Raw genomic sequence first — 23005 nt, 5'->3', positions numbered from 1 at the left:
AATATACACACAGATTTTTTTTTAAAGTAACGTGTCAAATAACCAGTGGAGAATCTGCCCTCCGCACGGTTGTTTCCCATCGATGCTAACCTCGCTTTTATACAAGGTAGCCATTCCTGGTCATGACTGCGGCTAGCTCTAAACCCATTGAAACTTAAAAGCATATCAACATGCAAACTATGTCTACTTCAGATGGTCCTCGTTAGTAATATGCGTTGGCAACAAACATTGAATCTTTTGTCCCCTAAAGGCTGTTATTATTTCCCCCCGCCCTCCTTTCTTGGGAAATGACTGTTGACTTTTTTTCGACATTAGAGGTGCTACATAAATGCAAGTTATGGCACTACCTCGTGTGCCAATGTACCGTGCAAACCAGTCAGCTCCCAGGTTCTATTCTTGGTCTGCACCGAGTTAGCTGATCCAAGTGCCTTTAATATTGATCTTGGGCTAGAGTTGCGATCTAGGGACTCAGTGGCCCCTGGGCGAGGGAGGGTTGCCTCTGCTCCTGATCATTATTCAGTGACCTCTGCTGGGAAAAACATGTCTGGGTTACGGCAGTATGGATAGTGTCTGGGGATTGCCCCCTCCATGGTCAAATAATGTACCAAAACTCACTGTACAAGTTCATGCATTAAGAGTTGCCACATGAGGGAGATGTTGGGGACTTGCTGGTGACCACAGCCATGTTCTCGTAAAATGGCCATATTATGGGGAAGATGTAAATACCATTCCCACTGTATTGTAGGGAACATATTATTCACATCTACCAGATTTAAATTGCTTTGAAATGATGGATGTGAAAATTACAGAATTTCACAATACATCTGATTTCAGTGCACAATTAGTAAAATGAATGCTGGTGCCCTGGATTTAAGTCTGCTGTTTCTCCAACTACCAACAGTCTTAGCATGGTAGTAGAGTGTGAATTCATCTAATCGTTTAATTTATTCCTGTATAACTCGGGTTTCCATTTTTCAAAATCCAAATTGACTGGTTATTTTGATCTAATGCTCTTGTTTACAGAGATCTGGTCTCTGAATCTCACTACTGCAGCATCAGGGTATTGCACTATTCTCGATTTAGCAAAGTACTTTTGAGTCTTTACTGTATGAGTACTTCAACCTACCTCTGTTTTGTATGTGGATGTGATTGCATTAAATTATTGGTATACAGGTAATACAATTTTTTTTCTACCTCTTGCATTCACCAGCTTAAACTCTTGACACTTTTTGATGGTTTTTCTTATGTAACTTCTTTCCTCACTTGAAATGCCTTCGGTATTGTCCCCTAATAGTTTTATACAGGAATTTGCTGTTCTGTATAAAAGGTCCTCTAGGTTTGCTATTTATATATTAAAATTAATTTGTGTGGAGATCAGTTCATGTGCTACAGTTCTAAAATGCCTTGTAGGGTAAAGAGATTCTTCCTAAATGCATATTAAACTACATAAATCGTAAGTTGTCCAAATGAATGGGTCTCGGTGTGTGTGTGTGTGTGTGTGTGTGTGTGTCTATTCAAACTAAAGCTATTTTTTTAAATATTAGATTTGGTGTGGTGCTGGTGTAGCTGACTCCTGACTTGAGGGTCTCTTGAGGCAGTAAACATGTTGGATTTGCTAAGCCCTGAAGACTTTTTTACTCTGCTGTTGCTGCTAGCTGTGGGATTCACCTGATGGGAACCTGCGGCACTAGCACCCCACTAAACCTAATCACTATCTTTCACTCTAGTGGTTGAGCATCAGTGTCCAATTCCAAGATGCATAAATTCCAAGAGGCAAAGAATATAAGAGCAGGAAATTATGCTTGAACTGTATAAAACACTAGTTAGGCCACAGCTAGAGTATTGTATCCAGTTCTGGTCACCACATTACAGGAACAATGTGATTGCATCAGAGGTGTATACAATTTATGAGGGGCTGAGAGTGGATAGAAAGGACTTGTTCCCCTTAGCAGAGAGGTCAATAACTAGGGGGCATCGATTTAAAGGATTAGAGGGCAGTTGAGCAGAATGTTTTTTACCCAGAGGGTGGTGGGGGTCTGGAACTCACTGCCTGAAAGAGTGGTAGAGACAGAAACCCTCACCACGTTTAAAAAGTTATTGGATATGCTCTTGAAGTGCCGTAACCTACAAGGCTATGGACCAAGAGCTGGAAAGTGGGATTTGGCTGGAGCGCGCTCTTATGGCCGGTACAGATGAGATGGGCCAAATGGCCTTTTGTGCTATAAATGTCTTGTGATTCTATAAAAGAATAATTGGAGACAGACTGCTTTCCTGTCTTAGTGCTTTGTTATAATTTATAATGTCCATAGTTTTCCTTTTTCCAGATGTAGACAAGAAACTGCTGGTTAGTCTAATATGCGATTTGTAAATAAATGACATTTTCAGTGGGGGTGCCAATGAATAAAAATGAAGAAAATATTGGTTTGGCATACTTAGCAATATATTGTTTGCTTTCTGTCTTAAAATGCACAAATAGAAGAAGTGACCACTAAAAGGATATGCAGGAAATAGCTGATTAAGTCCTAGTGGCAGTGATGCAAATATTAAACAAATCACTTACTTTGTGATGTGACCTCTTTTTTTGTTTACGTTCCATCACTGTTACAGTGGTATCCACCCAATGGTAATATTTTTGCTGGCTACAGAAATGAGAACTGGCTGTATAAATATGAGAAAGCAGGCTGGAGAAGGTGCATGTTAGTGATAGCAAATGCCATAGATCTGTCTAAAACCCATTCTTCATTATCAACAGGAAAAGGTTGACTTTTTTTTAAATGGGATTTGATCATCTGATATTGTGCTATAATACTTCACTACATGTTTTTTTTTGTTGAGAGAAAAAAACAGACTGATGGGGGAAATCCATTGGAATACTTGGAGCTACTTAAGTGAGTCATTTAAATGGCGGCAATTTAGTTCCCACCCATCTGTGTTTTGAGAGGAGGAGGAGGAGGAATAATCGATTTAATTACTCTCGACGCATTCCCAATGCAGTTATTCCCAAATGTACTACAACTGGATATATTGTATTCAATCTGTAATTACCACAGTCGACAAAAGGCAACTTGCATCTTCCCTATACTGTACTTTACTTTAAAGACCAATTTCAGTAGTTTATATACGGTATAAAGAACATAAGAATCCTTCTGTACGGTCAAAGAATGCGTAAGAGTTTGCACAGAGGTGGTTGCAAATTCCACGTGTGTATGTAAACATTCATTGTTTCCGCTTTCTTTTCCAAAACACATACATTTGAAAGATTGAATAATTGAAAGAAAACTTTATCTGTGCCACAATTTTGAGCTGCATATTTGTCAACATTTAGAATTGAAAATCTGTATGTAATGGTAAAACCCTATCTAAATATAGATCCATAGAATGACACAGCACAGAAGGATGCCATTCGGCCCATCGTGCTCATGCTGGTAGAGCTATCCAATTTGATCCCACTCCCCTGCTCTTTCCCTACGGCCTTGTGTATTTTTTTATTTCTTTTATTTATCCAATTCTCTTTTGAATGTCACAATTAAATCTGCTTCCACCCTGTTTCAAGCAGTGCATTCCAGATCACAACTCGCTGTGTTTTTAAAAAAAAAAGTTTCCTCATGTCACCTCTGGTTCTTTTGCCACCACGGTTTGTTGCTAAACCAGTTAAATCACTCAAAATATATTTTTTGAAAAAAAAAGCGTCTTTTATCTGCTTAGTAACTGCGATTTCTAATGTCCAAAATAAAACACAATTTAAAAAAAAATTATATATTCCACAATAATTAACTTTACTCGCTGAATTATCTTTTAATACCTTTATTAAAGTTTTTACTTTAAGGCCAGAGGGGGTCCCAAAGTTTTAGCTTCAATTGTATATTTTACCTCATTGACTGGAGAGAACGTTTAACCATATCTGTGCACTCTGAGTGTGTGCAGACTGTGCCAGCACACAATCTGGTCATCAGTGTGACTTGAAGGGTAGAAAGGTGCATCTCCTCCTCCTGTGTAAAGTTTCTGATTTTTTTCCACAAGACTTTGAAAGGAATTTTTTTTAAGCTGTCCTGAACCACTTTAAGCTTAAGGAATTTTTTAAAATATTTAATAACTTGGAAACTGCATAAGGTGTTAATTTTTGTTTATGAAAATTTGTTTAAAACTGCCAAATTGACAGTGCACTAAAGGGTAAAGTTTCCACCCCTGGTATATGCAATGAGTGCACAGTGCATGATTTTCCACCACTAATTTTTAAGAAAGTAGTAGTTTACTCTTGCGTGCCTTAAGATGGGAACTATCTGACAATGGGAATAATGATTTGGAGGAGAGGTGGGGGAGGGACAGAAATACCCAAGGGCACAAAAGAAGCGACGAACAGGTCATGGGAAGAGGCTGACAAATTCAACAGGGTGGGAGTTTATTTGAAAGGAGCCAACGGCAGTTTGAGTCCTACCCTCCCCAAAACTGCCGGAACAGAGTAGCCCCGAATACTGCCAATCTCTGTCCTTCCCCAATGCTGGAAAACCCCTTACCCAGCCTTTCTTGGCTCCAGAACACTTTGCGCCTGTGGGAATGGAGAGCAAATAGATGATCATGGCTGCTGACTTGCAGTTTTCACAGAAAAATGGATGGAATCATAGAATACAATCCCAAAAACATCAATAGAAATTCTATAATCCTGTACAATAAAAACAGAATTGAACTTACTCAGTCACCGTATGACAGCGGTTCAGCAAATGATCTCTTGGTATGTGCAGTGACTGTTAGTGTTGTACCAACTATCTTTGAGTCACTGTGACTGATGTGCTGCTGACTGGATATATGCCAACAATTTTTTTGTGTTTGCCGACTAATCAGTGTGGTGCATTCATGGCTACACGTGAAGACTACCTTCTTTTCTTCCATATTAACCAGTTCAGCCAATAGAAGGTAGTTTGATAAAGGTTTTAAACTTCCAGAAATGTTTAATCTTGCACATTTTATCATTGCCATAAATTACATTGTAATGAAAATAATTACTTTTTTGGTTTTAACCAAAGTAGTTTCAATCTTGTAAAGTGAATCATTTTTAATCCATAATGTGCTGTTCCTTTCCAGAGAAAGTGGATAGATGCAAATGCTACATAGTAACTATCTGCTAGGAAGTTGTATTATACCCTCTTTGCTCTGCAAGATATTCTCCAATGATGAGTACCAGTACTCTTATTGTGAGCTGGTTTCATTGCATGCCTTTGATGCAAAGTAATATTGACAGTGCTTGGCTGGGAATGCTTGACATCTAAGCTCATCTGTGCAGGCTAGGAATGTACTTTCGACATTACTAGCCCGTATGAAACGTCTCCCGAGATGGGGTATGTCCTACAACTCCAGAGTGTGATTAAATACTCTCCACTTGCCTGGATGAGTGCAGCTCCAACAACACGCTCGACACCATCCAGGACAAAGCAGCCCGCTTGATTAGCACCCCATCCAGCACTTTAAACATTCACTCCGTCCACCACCAGCGCACCGGAGCTGCAGTGTGTACCATCTACAAGATGCACTGCAGCAACTCCCAAACCCACAACCTCTACCACCTAGAAGGGCAGCAGGCGCGTAGGGATACTATTACCGCCATGTTCCCCTCTAAGTCACACACCACCCTGACTTGGAAATATATCGTCATTCTTTCGTCGTCGCTGGGAACTCCCTCCCTAACAACACTGTGGGGTACTTTCACCACATGGATTGCAGTGGTTCAAGAAGACGGCTCACCACCATCTTCTCAAGGGCGATTGGGGATGGACAATAAATACTGGCCTTGCCAGCGACGCCCACATCTCATGAACGAATAAAAAAAAAAAATAAACTGGGTGACCTGGCACCGCTGGTTATTGAATTAATTGTGGACGCTATTGTAATACCTGTATAATGTCGTTTGCGTGCTCCCAAGTTATTGTTGATGGAGAGGTGGACAGCCCATGTCCTAACTCGCACCAAGTACTGCTCACCCATCACCCCTGTGCTCGCTGACCCACATTGGCTCCCGGTTAAGCAACGCCTCGATTTCAAAATTCTCGTCCTTGTTTACAAATCCCTCCATGGCGTGCGCCCCTCCCTATCTCTGTAATCTCCTCCAGCCCCACAACCCCTTGAGATATCTGCACTCCTCCTAATTCTACCCTCTTGAACATCCCTGATTATAACTGCTCAACCGGTGGCAGTGCCTTCAGCTGTCTGGGGCCTTGAGCTCTGGAATTCCCTCGACCCACCTCTCCACCTCCTGTTTAAGACGCTCCTTTAAACCTACCTCTTTGACCAAGCTTTTGGTGATCTGCCATAATTTCTTCTGATGTAGCTCGATGTCAAATTCATTTTTTTTGGTGTCTTATAACATTCCTGTGAAGCGCCTTGGGACGTTTTACTATGTTAAAGGTGCTATGTAAATGCAAGTTGTTGGCGGGAAAAACTCTTCTGCCTAATGATGTAGATGCTGAGGAAATTGCAGGATTGTCGTGCAGTTGCAAAATGTTGGTGGATAAGAATTCTAAGGCAGTTTAAAAAGCCTGGTGTTTTGACTTCAAATGTAAGTCTGAGCCTGATGCTTGGACAGACTTGGGTTACGAATCCTGGAGTGAGTAGTAAATAGTTTGAGTGGATTAGTGGCCCAAATGGCTATGCTGTTATTTCCCAACCAGGTGAATAGTTGCAAATCCGAGAGCTGCCTGTCATTTGAAGTTTTTTTTGTGTTTATTGGATGGGGCAACTGAGTGTAACTGGAGATTGCTGTAAATCGGATAGATGTCTCCCCAGATTTGACTGATGGCTGGAAGTCCTGAAAGATCTGACTGACACAAGCATCCCCTAACTGCCCTTGTTCAACAAAGGATGCTTCACTATGATTAAATTTGCACATAAAAGGGGTTGATTTCCATAGGCAGGAGAAATGTTACTGCTGACTCCCTCGGTGGCCTAGCTGATCAACACATTGCCCAGTGTGGAAAATTATCCTTTTAGACTATGAAGGTGCCAAATTTAATTCCTGTTCTTGTCTATGCTGAGTTATGATTTCAAATGGGGCAGTATATAGATGAACTTCAACAATTGTACATCCCTGTCTGGCGTAAAAATAAAACTGGAAAGGTGGCTCAACCATGGCTTCCAAGGGAAATTGGGAATAGTGTTAAATCCAAGGAAGAGGCATGTAAATTGGCCAAAAAAAGCAGCAAATCTGAGGACTGGGAGAAATTTAGAATTCAGCAGAGGAGGACAAAAGGGTTTAATTAGGAGGGGGAAAATAGAATATGAGTGAGCTTGCAAGGAACATAAAAACTTCTACAGATACGTGAAGACAAATATAGGTCCCTTACAGTCAGAATCAGGTGAAGTCATAATGGGGAACAAAGAAATGGTCTTCAATAAGGAAGACACAAATAACCTTCCGGAAATACTAGGGGAAAGAGGGTCCCGTGAGAAGGAGGAACTGAAGGAAATCCTTATTCGATGGGAAATTGTGTTCGGGAAATTGATGGGATTGAAGGCTGCTAAATCCCCAGGGCCTAATCGTCTACATCCCAGAGTACTTAAGGAAGTGGCCCTAGAAGTAGTGGATGCATTGGTGATCATTTTCCAACAGCCTATCGACTCTGGATCAGTTCCTATGGACTGGAGGGTAGCTAATGTAACTCCACTTTTTTTTTTAAAAAAAGGGAGGGAGAGAGAAAACAGGTAATTATAGATTGGTCAGCCTGACATCGGAGGTGGGGAAAATGTTGGAATCAATTATTAAAGATGTAATAGCAGCGCATTTGGAAAGCAGTGACAGGATCGGTCCAAGTCAGTATGGATTTATGAAAGGGAAATCATGCTTGACGAATCTTCTGGAATTTTTTGAGGATGTAACTAGTAGAGTGGACAAGGGAGAACCAGTGGATGTGGTGTATTTGGACTTTCAAAAGGCTTTTGACAAGGTCCCACGTAAGAGATTGGTGTGCAAAATTAAAGCACATGGTATTGCGGATAATGTACTGATATGGATAGAGAACTGGTTGGCAGACAGGAAGCAGAGAGTCAAGATAAATGGATCCTTTTCGGAATGGCAGGCAGTGACTAGTGGGGTACCGCAAGGTTCAGTGCTGGGACCCCAGCTATTTACAATATACATTAATGATTTAGACGAAGGAATTGAATGTAATATCTCCAAGTTTGCAGATGACACCATGCTGGGTGGCAATGTGAGCTGTGAGGAGGATGCCAAGAGGCTGCAGGGTGACTTGGACAGGTTAGGGGAGTGGGTAAATACATGGCAGATGCGGTATACATTGCGGTATAATGTGGATAAATGTGAGGTTATCCACTTTGGTGGTTAAAAACAGGAGGGCTGATTATTTTCAGAATGGTGACCGATTGGTAAAGGGGGAGGTACAACGAGACCTGGGTGTCATGGTACATCAGTCATTGAAGGTTGGCATACGGTGCAGCAGGCGGTGAAGAAAGCAAATGACATGTTGGCCTTCATAGCGAGAGGATTCGAATATAGGAGCAGGGAGGTCTTAGTGAGGCCTCACCTGGAATATTGTGTTCAGTTTTGGTCTCCTAATCTGAGGAAGGACATTCTTGCTATTGAGGGAGTGCAACGAAGGTTCACCAGAATGATTCCTGGGATGACAGGACTGACATATGAAGAAAGACTGGATCGACAAGGCTTGTATTCACTGGAATTTAGAAGAATGAGAAGGGAATCTCATCAAGACATATAAAATTCTGACGGGACTGGACAGGTTAGATGCAGGAAGAATGTTCCCGATGTTGGGGAAGTCCAGAACCAGGGGTCACAGTCCAAGGATAAGGGGTAAGCCATTTAGAAACATAGAAACAAGGTGCAGGAGTAGGCCATTCGGCCCTTCGAGCCTGCACCGCCATTCAATAAGATCATGGCTGATCACTCCCTCAGTACCCCTTTCCTGCTTTCTCTCCATACCCCTTGATCCCCTTAGCCGTAAGGGCCATATCTAACTCCCTCTTGAATATATCCAATGAACTTGCATCAGCAACTCTCTGCGGCAGGGAATTCCATAGGTTAACAACTCTGAGTGAAGAAGTTTCTCCTCATCTCAGTCCTAAATGGCCTACCCCTTATCCTAAGACTATATCCCCTGGTTCTGGACTTCCCCAACATCGGGAACGTTCTTCCCGCATCTAACCTGTCCAGTCCGTCAGAATTTTATATGTCTCAATGAGATTCCCCTCTCATCCTTCTAAACTCCAGTGAATAAAGGCCCAGTTGATCTAGTCTCTCCTCATGCGACAGTCCAGCCATCCCTGGAATCAGTCTGGTGAATCTTTGCTACACTCCCTGAATAGCAAGAACGTCCTTCCTCAAAAAAACTTCCAGATTCTCCAGCTCCCTGCAGGTCATTTGCAGCTCGGCGCAGCGCAGCACGAGCTGTAGGGGGCAGAGCCAGGTCCCTGCGCTGAAAACAGTGCCGGGACCTCTGCACATGCGCGCTACAGTGGGTGCGCATGTGCAGTAGCTCCAGGCGCCCAAAACTGTGTGGGAGGGGCTGAAGCACGCAGCCCCTAGCCCTGGCCGAATGGCCTCACTGGGGCTGCGTGAATAAGGCTCCTCCCACGGCCAGCTCCTGCTTCCACCCGACCCGATTCGACTCCCGCTTCCCGCCTCCGGACCCACCGACCCGACCCCCCGGACTGGACCCGACCCGACTCTCGCTTCTCTTTTTTCCCCCCCCCCCCCCCCCCCCCCCCCCCCCCACTGGACCCGACCCGATCTGACCTCCCTCTCCCTCCCTCCCCCCGACCCAAACCGAACCGACCACCCCCCGACCCCGACCCGCGCTCCCCCCGACCCAACCCAACGCCACCTACCTGTAAATCTGGTGCTGGGGACGGGCTTTCCAAATGCGCTGCCATTTGATCCTTAGTGATTGATTCCAACATTTTCCCCACTACTGATGTCAGGCTAACTGGTCCATAATTACCCGTTTTCTCTTCCTTTTTTAAAAAGTGGTGTTACATTAGCTACCCTCTAGTCCATAGGAACTGATCCAGAGTCGATAGACTGTTGGAAAATGATCACCAATGCATCCACTATTTCTAGGGCCACTTCCTTAAGTACTCTGAGATGCAGGCTATCAGGCCCCGGGGATTTAATCCCATCAATTTCCCTAACACAATTTCCTGCCTAATAAGGATATCCTTCAGTTCCTCCTTCTCACTGGACCCTCGGTCCCCTCGTATTTCCGGAAGGTTATTTGTGTCTTCCTTCGTGAAGTAATTATTCAATTGGTCTGCCATTTCTTTGTTTCCCCAGTATAAATTCACCTGAATCCGACTGCAATGGACCTACGTTTGTCTTCACTAATCTTTTTCTTTTCACATATTTATAGAAGCTTTTGCAGTCAGTTTTTATGTTCCCTGCAAGCTTCCTCTCAAACTCTATTTTCCCCCTCTTGATTAAACCCTTAGTTCTCCTCTGTTGAATTCTAAATTTCTCCCAGTCCTCAGGTTTGCTGCTTTTTCTAGCCAATTTATATGCCTCTTCCTTGGTTTTAACACAATCCTTAATTTCCCTTGTTAGCCACGGTTGAGCCACCTTCCCCGTTTTATTTTTACTCCAGACAGGGATGTACATTTGCTGAAGTTCATCCATGTGATCGTTAAATGTTTGCCATTGTTTATCCACCGTCAACTCTTTAAGTATCCTTTGACAGTCTATTCTAACTAATTCACGCCTCATACCGTCGAAGTTACCTTTCCTTAAGTTCAGGTCCCTAGTTTCTCTCTCCATCTTAATAAAGAATTCTACCATATTATGGACCGAGAGATGAGGAGAAACCTCTTCACTGAGTTGTGGGCATGTGGAATTCTCTACGACAGAAAGTTGTTGGGGCCAGTTCGTTAGATATATTCAAAAGGGAGTTAGATGTGGGCCTCACGGCTAAAGGGATCAAGGGGTATGGTGAGAAAGCAGGAATGGGGTACTGAAATGCGTGATCAGCCATGATCATATTGAATGGTGGTGCAGGCTCGAAGGGCCGAACGGCCTACTCCGGCACCTATTTTCTATGTTTCTATAAGGGACACTACAGACCTCTGATGCTGAACTAGAAACAGGAAAAAATAACCAGCATTCTGGCTCTTGATCACTCTCCTGTGATCGTGTGTGTAACGAGGACACCTATCTGTACATAAGAACATAAGAATTAGGAACAGGAATAGGCCATCTAGCCCCTCGAGCCTGCTCCGCCATTCAACAAGATCATGGCTGATCTGGCCGTAGACTCAGCTCCACTTGCCCGCCCGCTCCCCATAACCCTTAATTCCCTTATTGGTTAAAAATCTATCTATCTGTGACTTGAATACATTCAATGAGCTAGCCTCAACTGCTTCCTTGGGCAGAGAATTCCACAGATTCACAACCCTCTGGGAGAAGAAATTCCTTCTCAACTGGTTTTAAATTGGCTCCCCCGTATTTTGAGGCTGTGCCCCCTAGTTCTAGTCTCCCGACCAGTGGAAACAACCTCTCTGCCTCTATCTTGTCTATCCCTTTCATTATTTTAAATGTTTCTATAAGATCACCCCTCACCCTTCTGAACTCCAACGAGTAAAGACCCAGTCTACTCAATCTATCATCATAAGGTAACCCCCTCATCTACGGAATCAGCCTAGTGAATCGTTTCTGTACCCCCTCCAAAGCTAGTATATCCTTCCTTAAGTAAGGTGACCAAAACTGCACGCAGTACTCCAGGTGCAGCCTCACCAATACCCTATACAGTTGCAGAAGGACCTCCCTGCTTTTGTACTCCATCCCTCTCGCAATGAAGGCAAACATTCCATTCGCCTTCCTGATTACCTGCTGCACCTGCAAACTAACTTTTTGGGATTCATGCACAACCATCCTCTGCTAAAGGCAACTTTTCCAAAAAGAGTTTCATGCACAAGGATGCAGAGGCCGCTTGGCCTAATGGTTAAGGCGTCTGACTTCGATTATAACCACGAAGTTATCAGAAGATTGCAGCTTCGAATCCTGCCTCGGTCAATTAGCTCGCTGCCAGAAACTTTATATTCTTTTCACCCAGGTAGGGTGGCACGGTTTAATGTTTTTTGTTTTTGCAGATAAACTCCAAAAAGAGTTTCATGCACAAGGACCCCCAGGTCCCTCTGCACCGCAGCATGTTGTAATTTCTCCCCATTCAAATAATAATCCCTTTTACTGTTTTTCTTCCCCAAGGTGGATGACCTCACACTTTCCGACATTGTATTCTATCTGCCAAACCTTGGCCCATTCGCTTAACCTATCTAAATCTCTATGCAGCCTCTCTGTGTCCTCTACACAACCCGCTTTCCCACTAATCTTTGTGTCATCTGCAAATTTTGTTGCACCACACTCTGTCCCATCTTCCAGGTCATCTATGTATATTGTAAACAGTTGTGGTCCCAGCACCGATCCCTGTGGCACACCACTAACCACCGATTTCCAACCCAAAAAGGACCCATTTATCCCGACTCTCTGCTTTCTGTTAGCCAGCCAATTCCCTATCCATGCTAATACATTTCCACTGACTCCGCATACCTTTATCTTCTGCAGTAACCTTTTGTGTGGCACCTTATCGAATGCCTTTTGGAAATCTAAATACACCACATCCATCGGTACACCTCTATCCACCATGCTCGTTATATCCTCAAAGAATTCCAGTAAACATGATTTCCCCTTCATGAATCCATGCTGCGTCTGCTTGATTGCACTATTCCTATCCAGATGTCCCGCTATTTCTTCCTTATTGATAGTTTCAAGCATTTTCCCCACTACAGATGTTAAACTAACCGGCCTATAGTTACCTGCCTTTTGTCTGCCCCTTTTTTTAAACAGAGGCATTACATTAGCTGCTTTCCAATCCGCTGGTACCTCCCCAGAGTCCAGAGAATTTTGGTAGATTATAACAAATGCATCTGCTATAACTTCTGCCATCTCTTTTAATACCCTGGGATGCATTTCATCAGGACCAGGGGACTTGTCTACCTTGAGTCGCAGTAGCCTGTCCAGCACTACCCCCCTAGTGATAGTGATTGTCTCCCTTCCCACATTCCTGTGACCAGCAATTTCTGGCATGGTTTCTGTGTCTTCCACTGTGAAGAGCGAAGCAAAATAATTGTTTAAAGTCTCAGCCATTTCCACATTTCCCATTATTAACTCCCCCTTCTCATCTTCTAAGGGACCAACATTTACTTTAGTCACTCTTTTCCGTTTTATATATCTGTAAAAGCTTTTACTGTCCGTTTTTATGTTTTGTGCAAGTTTACCTTTGTAATCTATCTTTCCTTTCTTCATTGCTTTCTTAGTCATTCTTTAGTCATAATGTCCCATGTGGTTGGTTAGCTTGTTGGCGTACATACAATAGCTCGGTTTGTGCATAAAGAATGGCAACTTACGTGATGTATCAAGGTCCATAGAATTGTATTCCAGTACCTTTTTTAAAGGAGATGGGAGAGTAGAAACATAGAAAATAGGTGCAGGAGTAGGCCATTCAGCCCTTCGAGCCTGCACCGCCATTCAATGAGTTCATGGCTTAACATGCAACTCTTATACCCCATTCCTGCTTTCTCACCATACCCCTTGATCCCCCTAGTAGAAAGGACTACATCGAACTCCTTTTTGAATATATGTAGTGAATTGGCCTCAACAACTTCCTGTGGTAGAGAATTCCACAGGTTCACCACTCTCTGGGTGAAGAAGTTTCTCCTCATCTCGGTCCTAAATGGCTTACCCCTTTATCCTTAGACTGTGACCCCTGGTTCTGGACTTCCCCAACATTGGGAACATTCTTCCTGCATCTAACCTGTCTAAACCCGTCAGAATTTTAAACATTTCTGAGATCCCCTCTCATTCTTCTGAACTCCAGTGAATACAAGCCCAGTTGATCCAGTCTTTCTTGATATGTCACTCCCGCCATCCTGGGAATCAGTCTGGTGAACCTTCGCTGCACTCCCTCAATAGCAAGAATGTCCTTCCTCAAGTTAGGAGACCAAAACTGTACACACTACTCCAGGTGTGGCGTCACCAAGGCCCTGTACAACTGTAGTAACACCTCCCTGCCCCTGTACTCCAATCCTCTCGCTATGAAGGCCAACATGACATTTGCTTTCTTAACCGCCTGCTGTACCTGCATGCCAACCTTCAATGACTAATGTACCATGACACCCAGGTCTCATTGCACCTCCCCTTTTCCTAATCTGTCACCATTCAGATAATAGTCTGTCTCTCTGTTTTTACCACCAAAGTGGGTAACCTCACATTTATCCACATTATACTTCATCTGCCATGCATTTGCCCACTCACCTAACCTATCCAAGTCACTCTGCAGCCTCATAGCATCCTCCTCGCAGCTTAGTGTCATCCGCAAATTTGGAGATACTACATTTAATCCCCTTGTCTAAATCATTAATGTACAATGTAAACACCTGGGGCCCCAGCACAGAACCTTGCGCTACCCCACTAGTCGCTGCCTGCCATTCTGAAAAGTACCCATTTACTCTCTTTGCTTCCTGTCTGCCAACCAGTTTTCAATCCACGTCAGCACACTACCCCCAATCCCATGTGCTTTAACTTTGCACACTAATCTCTTGTGTGGGACTTTGTCGAAAGCCTTCTGAAAGTCCAAATACACCACATCAACTGGTTCTCCCTTGTCCACTCCCTTGTCCACAACATCCTCAAAAAATTCCAGAAGATTTGTCAAGCATGATTTCCCTTTCACAAATCCATGCTGACTTGGACCTATCGTGTCACCTCTTTCCAAATGCGCTGCTATGACATCCTTAATAATTGATTCAACATTTTACCCACTACCGATGTCAGGCTAACCGGTCTATAATTCCCTGTTTTCTCTCTCCCTCTCTTTTTTAAAAAGTGGGGTTACATTGGCTACCCTCCACTCCATAGGAACTGATCCAGAGTCTATGGAATGTTGGAAAATGACTGTCAATGCATCCGCTATTTCCAAGGCCACCTCCTTAAGTACTCTGGAATGCAGACGATCAGGCCCTGGGAAATTTATCGGCCTTCAATCCCATCAATTTCCCGACTAATAAGGATTTCCCTCAGTTCCTCCTTCTTACTGGTCCCTCTGACCCCTTTTATATCCGGAAGGTTGTTTGTGTCCTCCTTCAGTGAATACTGAACCAAAGTACTTATTCAATTGGTCTGCCATTTCTTTGTTCCCCGTTATGACTTCCCCTCATTCTGACTGCAGGGGACCTACGTTTGTCTTTACTAACCTTTTTCTCTTTACATATCTATAGAAACTTTTGCAGTCCGTCTTAATGTTCCCTGCAAGCTTCTTCTCGTACTCCATTTTCCCTGCCCTAATCAAACCCTTTGTCCTCCTCTGCTGAGTTCTAAATTTCTCCCAGTCCCCGGGTTCGCTGCTATTTCTGGCCAATTTGTATGCCACTTCCTTGGCTTTAATACTATCCCTGATTTCCCTTGATAGCCACGGTTGAGCCACCTTCCCTTTTTTTATTTTTACGCCAGACAGGGATGTACAATTGTTGTAGTTCATCCATGCGGTCTCTAAATGTCTAAAAGCTTTTCTGCTCGTATTCTTGTAGACTTAGTGGATGAATACACTTGCTCTTGTGTTTCTAGTGTAAACATGGCTTGATTGCAAGCTGTTCATGCCATCTGCTATCAAAATCTTGTACAGGACAGATGGCAATGACAACATTTTCTGACCTTTGTCATCTTAGTTCAATACTTTGCATAGCTTTCAACTGTGTCATGTCCGGGAGCAATGGCGATCGGTGACCACTCCTGTGCACAACCTCGTGTTTGCTACGAATTAGTGTGCCTTTACCTGCCTGCTATCTAATTCAATGCAGCAGGAGCCAACGGTCTTGCCACTGTATCCCAGCTTACTCAAATATTGTGTTGGCATTTGATGTTGATTTCAGTAAGTGCAAAAATATGTACCAACCATGCCTCAAGCTATAAACCAAATATATTTATCAGTAACTGGCTTAATGAATAATACTCTGATCAAACACTGCTGATTTCATAGGAGTAAACAAAGGGTCTTCTGCATTCAACTTTGCCATAAAATTGATCCTTTAAATGCAGATGCTTGCTTCTTGCATGGTGAAACACTACCACAGAGCCACTGCCTAGCTTGCTTCCTCTGCTGCATTCAGCCTGGCTGCTGACTAATCATCTTGGGAATAATGCATCTGAAGTGAATTTTTTTGCAACCCAGATGCAATAAATAATCCATCATGCACAGTTGCCTTTATTGGTTTCTTTCACAGTCCTGACTTCTTTCTTTCCCTTGGCCTGTTGTCACGGGACCTCTGGCTACTCCCCTGCCTTTCCTCCCTGTTGGTGATGCTCACTTGCTCTCTGGCCAGTCTATCAGCTCAGGCCTCTGGTTCTAGCTGCCCTGGCCCCATTCAACTTGCTTTATTTTTATTGCTGGTTTCCCAGCGCTAAGAGAATCTGTTTGCAGTGATGTGGGGTGTTAAAGGGCTGGCAGGTGGAATGGAAAGGAGGGTTCCGTGAACTCCATGGCAGGGCCTTATTTAAATAAAAGTTCCTGGTGTCCTACCTAAACCCGGCCAGATCTACTTCCTGGCTGGTGGGTGAGAATGAGAATTTGGCTGCAGCTGGGGACCCAAGTGAACGGTTCCTGGAGGTCGGTGGTTGCAGGGCAGCGGCGATGGGAGGAAGCCAGGGCTGGGTGTTCCCTCGATCGGGGGAGGCTGGGAGTGGAGGTTCGCTCACGATTGGGAGGAGGCTGGGGCTTGCGAGGCCTAAGGGCTCCTGGGGGGGAGCACTCTTGCTTCTCCTGATCCGAAAGGAGTTCAAACAGAAGTAAATCTTTTTTTAACTTATCGTGACTTCCTCTGGGTAGGGCTCCTCTCTCTCTTGTTCTGTTGCTGAGCTGCAGTCAAGAACGGGGTTACTCCTGGGGTGCAGTTAAAGTTATGTTGCGGCGCAGTTGATGTCATTGGGCTGTGACTTATGCACGTTCAGTAGCCCACCCCCCCCCCCCCCATGCACCTGCCTTGTGTACCTTGTCGATTGCATGATTCGTCGTCATCAACACTGGGGGTTGGGAGCTAGATTTTTTTTAAATTATTACCCCTCCCATGCACCATTCTCGCTGGGTGAGTGGGTGGGTGACATTAATGAGTCCATTTATGTTTTAGCAATCTGGGCCCTGAGATCCAATTGATCCATTGAGGTCAAGGACTTGCTGGTGGATTTTTTTTCTCTCTCTCTCCCCACCACCCCCAGTTCCTGCTATTGTTTGTGGCTTCTGTGAGCTGAAGAGATACTAGGATGGTCAGCCTCACTGGACGCACACACCTGCTGTATCACTTTCCACCAGCTGTTTGGTTACTTGGGTAGCTGTCTGATTTATCTTGACTGTACAAAGTGTTGTTCAATCTTGGTGTCTCTTTTGAGTTGCCCAGTTTGCATTGCACTACTTAGACATGACTAATGATTGCATTAGTGTGGGAATGAGCATCACTGCTGCATGTTTATAGCATGCTGAAGATACTGTTGCTTCAACATGAAGGCAAACACATTTAGTGAGCTGTTGAATAATGATTGGGGATAGGTACCTCGTTTCTCCTCCCTAGGGTACCAAGGTCAATTGTAGTGTTCCTATCGCTCCTGGCGAGATCAGCTAATTTGCCACAGACCAGGGAATTATGCCAGGACCTTTTCTGACTGGTGCACTTGGGCCACAGTCATATTTTTGGCTGGGGTGGTGAATAAAAAATGTATATTTCACAATGAATTGGAAAGCAGCTTAACAATATGCACATCACCCCAGTGTGTTTCCATCACCATGTCCAGTCATTGCCTTTCTGCTGTCAACAGTCTGCCACTGAATGTGCCTTTTTAGCATTTTTTGCACAGTGCTTCTCATGACAGCCCAATGTCCATGGCAACAGTGTTGCCTCCAGGAGTCCATGCAAGCCAGTAAAAGAGTTAGCTTTTATGGGTTCAAGTGGCAGCACTGACCCTGGTAACAATGTAAATAGAGGTCAGAGGTGGCCCTGTCGTCTTGCTACGGCAGGCGGAGTGGTTCTGTTCAATTACAACAGGAGTCACTTATTACCTCAAACTAAAAGTTAAACATGAGAAGTGAAAGCCCAGGCTTAAGAGTATAAAGATAGCTGCCAGTACCACTATCTTTCCATACAGGAGCACAGAACTCCGAGCTGAACCAGTGCAAGACTTTAGAAAGACTAACTAAGTGTACCCATCATCATCCTTGTACCATCAACTGGAAGGGTGAACTTGAAAGCAAAGCAGAGGTTGCATGGGAAATTTAGTTTGTGCATCTTTAGAAACCATGACCACAATGTAGTTGTGTTTTAGGGTTAGGTTTAAGGTTAGTCTTGCACTGGTGAAAGGGAGTAGTGTAGCAGACTCTCAACTGAAATTTTGGGGCAGAAATTCCGAGGAGAGCTTCCCACGGACAAATCAAGAAAAAATAGAAATAAAATGCGCACTTACCTGAAACTGCTGCGCCCACTGGAACTCCCGATCCACAGGCCTCCTCTCCCTGCGACGCGCAGCACGTGCGCGTCGGGACGTCCACAGGAGTCACGTGGGCCTGGACACCCAATCACAGGTAAGTATTTTCTCATTCATAGTAATAGGAGATTCCTAAGTTACGAATCTCCTATTACTATGAATGAGAATCCCCAAAACGCACAAACACTACATAAAACACCTCACACAATAAACTAATAGAAATTAAAAATGTTACTTTTTAAAAAAAAAAGTTAGGGTTGGGGTTTTAAATAACATTATCTGAGTGGGCAGGGTTTTAACATAAATGTGTTTTTAATTTTTATTTTAATTGTTTTTAAACTCTTATGCCTATAAAAGTAGGCTATGCGCTGCCTTTTTTAGGACAATTGCCGTGCAAGATATGGGTAAGTTAGCCAAACTTCCATGTACAGATGTCCTCGTTCCCGATCTGCGGATCATCTGTCAAGCTCCAGCTTGACAGATCGGTAAAGCCGGTTTTCAGCGCATGCGCATTGCACGCTGAAAACCGGCTTTTCCGATGCCTTCCCGGGTCCGTAAAATCTTCGTACAGGCCCGGGACGTCGGAAATTCTGGGCCACAGTGGATTTTGAGAGGATGAGAGAAATAAGCTAGCCTGGGCCACATTGAGAGCAGTAGAGAAGATAAATGGAATGCCTAGAATAGAGAGTAACTTACTCAATAACAACTTACATTTATATATACCACTAAGGTGGAGGGGGCCGGGCGGGCGGGGGAGGAATGTAGCAGATAAAGAAGGAAGCCAATATGCTCGACAAGTGAAGTAATGCAGGGAATGGCAGATATTCTAAACTCCTTTGTATCTGTGTTTACAATGGAACCCATTGGTTGACTTCTCAATACAGAAGTGAAACTTTCCAGGGAGGGCAAAGGAATATTAAGAATGTGAAAAGTTACAAATGAGGAGCTAAAGGCGGTGACCATTTTTATGGATTCACTAGAAACTGGGATAATGTATGATGTCTTCAAAAATGATCTGAATGAAGAAATAGTTATAAAAGAAAGACTTGCATTTATATAGCACCTTTCACGACCACCGGACATCTCCAGTGCTTTACAGCTAATGAAGTACTTTTGGAGTGTAGTCACTGTTGTAATATAGGAAATGTGGCAGCCAACTTGCTCACAGCAAGCTCTCTCAAACTGCAATGTGATGATGACGACCAGATAATCTGCTTTGTGATGTTGATTTGAGGGATAAATATTGGCCAGGACACTGGGGATAACGTCCCTGCTCTACTTTGAAATAGTGCCATGGGATCTTTTACGTCCACCTGAGAGAGCAGACGGGGCCTCGGTTTCACGTCTCATACGAAAGATGGCACCTCCGATATTGCAGCACTCCCTCAGCACTGCACTGGAGTGTCTGTCTTGATTTATGTACTCAGGTTTTGGAGTGGGACTTGAGCCCACAACCTTCTGATTCAGAAGAGTGTGCACTACCCACTGAGCCACATAGAGCTCCATCAGAAAGGGGGGGATGGTTGGTCGGGGTGCCCCCTGCTAGAGCCATTATTGTTTTTGGTACTTAAATGATTTCTAAAGGGGTACTGAAACAAAGCTAAGTTTGCTGATATAAAACTTGCAAGAAGGGCTACAAATAATAGAAAATAAGTAGCTCAGATAGAGATGTCAGTTGATTTGTGAGATTTGCAACTTCTCAGCTCAATGCCTCAATGTGAAATGTGAGGTAATGAGAAGCACAATGTTATTGCCCTGGAATTTGCTGTCAGCGATGAAGCGAAGGCGTTCGCCGCTAGCCCCAAAGTAAGCTTCGCACAAGGGTCTCTTGATCTCTGTGTCGAGAACTTCTGGTTTTCTGACTTACAATTCAAATCAACAGAAGCTAATGGGGATTCCCTTGTGCGAACTGCTGAGATGTCAACGGGCTGTCTAATCAGCCAATCAAAAGGCAGAATTTTCAGGGAACAAGCCCTTAAATTCTAACTTTTTAAAAAAAAAATGTTAGAGTAAAACAAAGATTAGGGCGCTCTTGTGGGGGAGATGGACAAACTTGATTTCTTTTTGGTGTTCGTATCTTGCATTGCTGTCAGAGTTGAATTCCGAATCTCAATATCTTCGAGTGTCTATACTTGCCTTGAGATCTAGGTAAGCTTTGACAAAATGTCCAGGAAATGAACAGTAAACCACGTTTGGTAAGCCTCTATAATTCTCACTCTGGTCTAGGAAAACATCACATTAGACCGCGTTTTGAAGTTTAAAATATTGAGCAAATTTGTTACAAAAGATGATTTTAAGCCCATGAGTGACCAGTTATATATTTACAGTAGGCATCCTTCCACCTCACTCTGAGTGGTTCAAATAAGAGTGTAACCTTAAGAACAGAACTAACCCATAGTAAATATGTTTTTTACCTAAAATTTCTTGGCACTGTGGGAGCCTGATTAATCTAAACTGCTAGTTGGAAATTCAAGCTGATTTTCAGGAGTTTCAAACTGATAGGTTAAGATTTTCGAACAGACTCTGATTTTAAACAGCACAGCCCTATTTCTATCACAGAAAAGAGTCGCATTAATGGTGCACCAATGATTTTATATTGATTTTTGGGAACTAGCATTTATGCTTGAGTATATGTTTATAGATTAACCCCAAGCGCTGTGCATTTAGTTTAACCTAGAGTTAAAACTTACAACTGCATGACTGTCTAATCTTCTGCTCCCCTTTTTGTAAGTTGCCGTTGTGCTCAACCACTCCTTCCCCTCTGCTTCTGATTGTCTTTCTCCCCAGTAAAACCTTTACCCCCTGGTATGGTCCCCATCTTTGCTCCCTCAAGTTGTGCAGACTTGTGTGTATCTGGTGCCCAACTGCTTTTGGCATCCAGCATCGAGCACTACCTGGCCTCACACGCCCACCAAAACCGCTCACTTCCCCAGGACACCCTGAGAGCAAGGATAACGTCAGGCCTCTCTACTCCATTACCAACTTATCATCTTAAAAACCTTGCCCATGCTCTTTCCACTCTTCCCCAATGTTACCTCCTGATCCTGTGTCTTTCTCTAGATTCTATCCCACCTCCCCTCATATCCTCTCCGAGCTCATCTTGTCCATGATGCCTACCTCCTGCTTCCTTGACTCAATTCCCACTAAACCGCTGACCACCTAACCTCTCCTCTTGTCCCCCATGCTAGCTGACATAAATGGTTCCCTGTCTTCTGGTACTGTCCCCTTCAAAACTGCTGTCACCATCCCATATTCAAAAATAACCTCAGCCTTGACCCCTCTGTCTTTGCAAACTACCACCCCATCTCCAACCTCCCTTTCCTTTCCACCGTCCTCGAACATGTTGTTGTCTCAAATCGGTGTGCATCTTTCCCGCAACTCCATATTTAAATCTCTCATCATGGGCCCAAGTTTCGGGTGGAGTTGCCCCAATTTTCTTGGAGCAACTAGTTTAGCTTGGAGTATCTTAGAAATCGCAATTCTCGACACTTAGTTTGCTCCAGTTCTAGTGAGTTAGTTTAGGTTATTTTCAGTTCAGGTATTTTTTTTCAAAAGGGGGTGTGTCCAGCCACTTAGACCTGTTTTGCAAGTTTCGGCAGCGAAAGCTTACTCCAAACTAACTTAGAATGGAGTAAGTGTCCACTTTTGTAAGTTCTGAAAAACCTTTACCTAGAGTTAAGTTTAGTGCAGGCACAGCTGGTTGGGGGGGTGGGGAAGGATTAAACACAAAGGAAACATTAACATCCCAACGGGCAATGGGGTGGGGGGGGAGGGGAAGGGAAGGGAAGGGAAGTTAGAGGATTTTCCAAAGCAATAAACACCTTCACAACAACATTAAAGAAGCAAAGTACATTTAAAGCACTAAGCACTAAACAAAGCACAAAAAGTAATAAACAATTAATTAATAAAAAATAGAAGGAACCCTGCACCTAAAGCACCAAGGCCAAAGTAATAAGCAACCAATCAATAACAAATAAAAAAAAATAGAAGTCCTACCTTTTTATGTGAAGGGAAGGTGTTTCTGTCAGTGTCTCTCTCTCTCTCTCTCTCTCTTTCTCTTTCTCTCTCTCTCTCTCTCTCTCTCTCTCTCTCTCTCTCTCTCTCTCTCTCTCTCTCTCTCTCTCTCTGTTTCTGACAGTGAGGAGAGAGGGGGGGGGGGGGGGGCGGAGGCTGAACAAATGATTACTGTAATATGCAGTAACCCCGGACCCTCGTTCCTCCGGCCTCCCAATTGGTATAGGCACCCCTGCTCTCTCCTCCGGCCCTCCGATCATTTTGAGTGCCCTCCATCCCTTCCCATGCTTTTCCCGCCACCGATCACCTTCCCAGTCCCCACACCATTCAAAGACAAACTGGGGAAAAACAATACTGCAAAACTGATTACTAGAACCCAATACTATACTGTATGCACAGAAACCAGTGAAAATACATTCACCAATGAAAGGATGCTTCCACAAAAGAAGTAGCCATCATTTTCAA

At 43.8% G+C, this 23005-nt stretch overlaps 1 protein-coding gene across 2 annotated transcripts in view; it reads left to right on the top strand.

Moving 5' to 3' along the window:
• Nucleotides 1-23005, top strand: part of tfcp2 (transcription factor CP2) — a 98754-nt gene that overhangs the window by 426 nt on the left and 75323 nt on the right. The window lies entirely within an intron of this gene.

This window comes from Pristiophorus japonicus, chromosome X (genome assembly GCF_044704955.1).
Source record: "Pristiophorus japonicus isolate sPriJap1 chromosome X, sPriJap1.hap1, whole genome shotgun sequence".
Lineage (NCBI taxonomy): Eukaryota > Metazoa > Chordata > Chondrichthyes > Pristiophoridae > Pristiophorus > Pristiophorus japonicus.
This window is presented reverse-complemented; position numbering and strand designations above follow the sequence as displayed.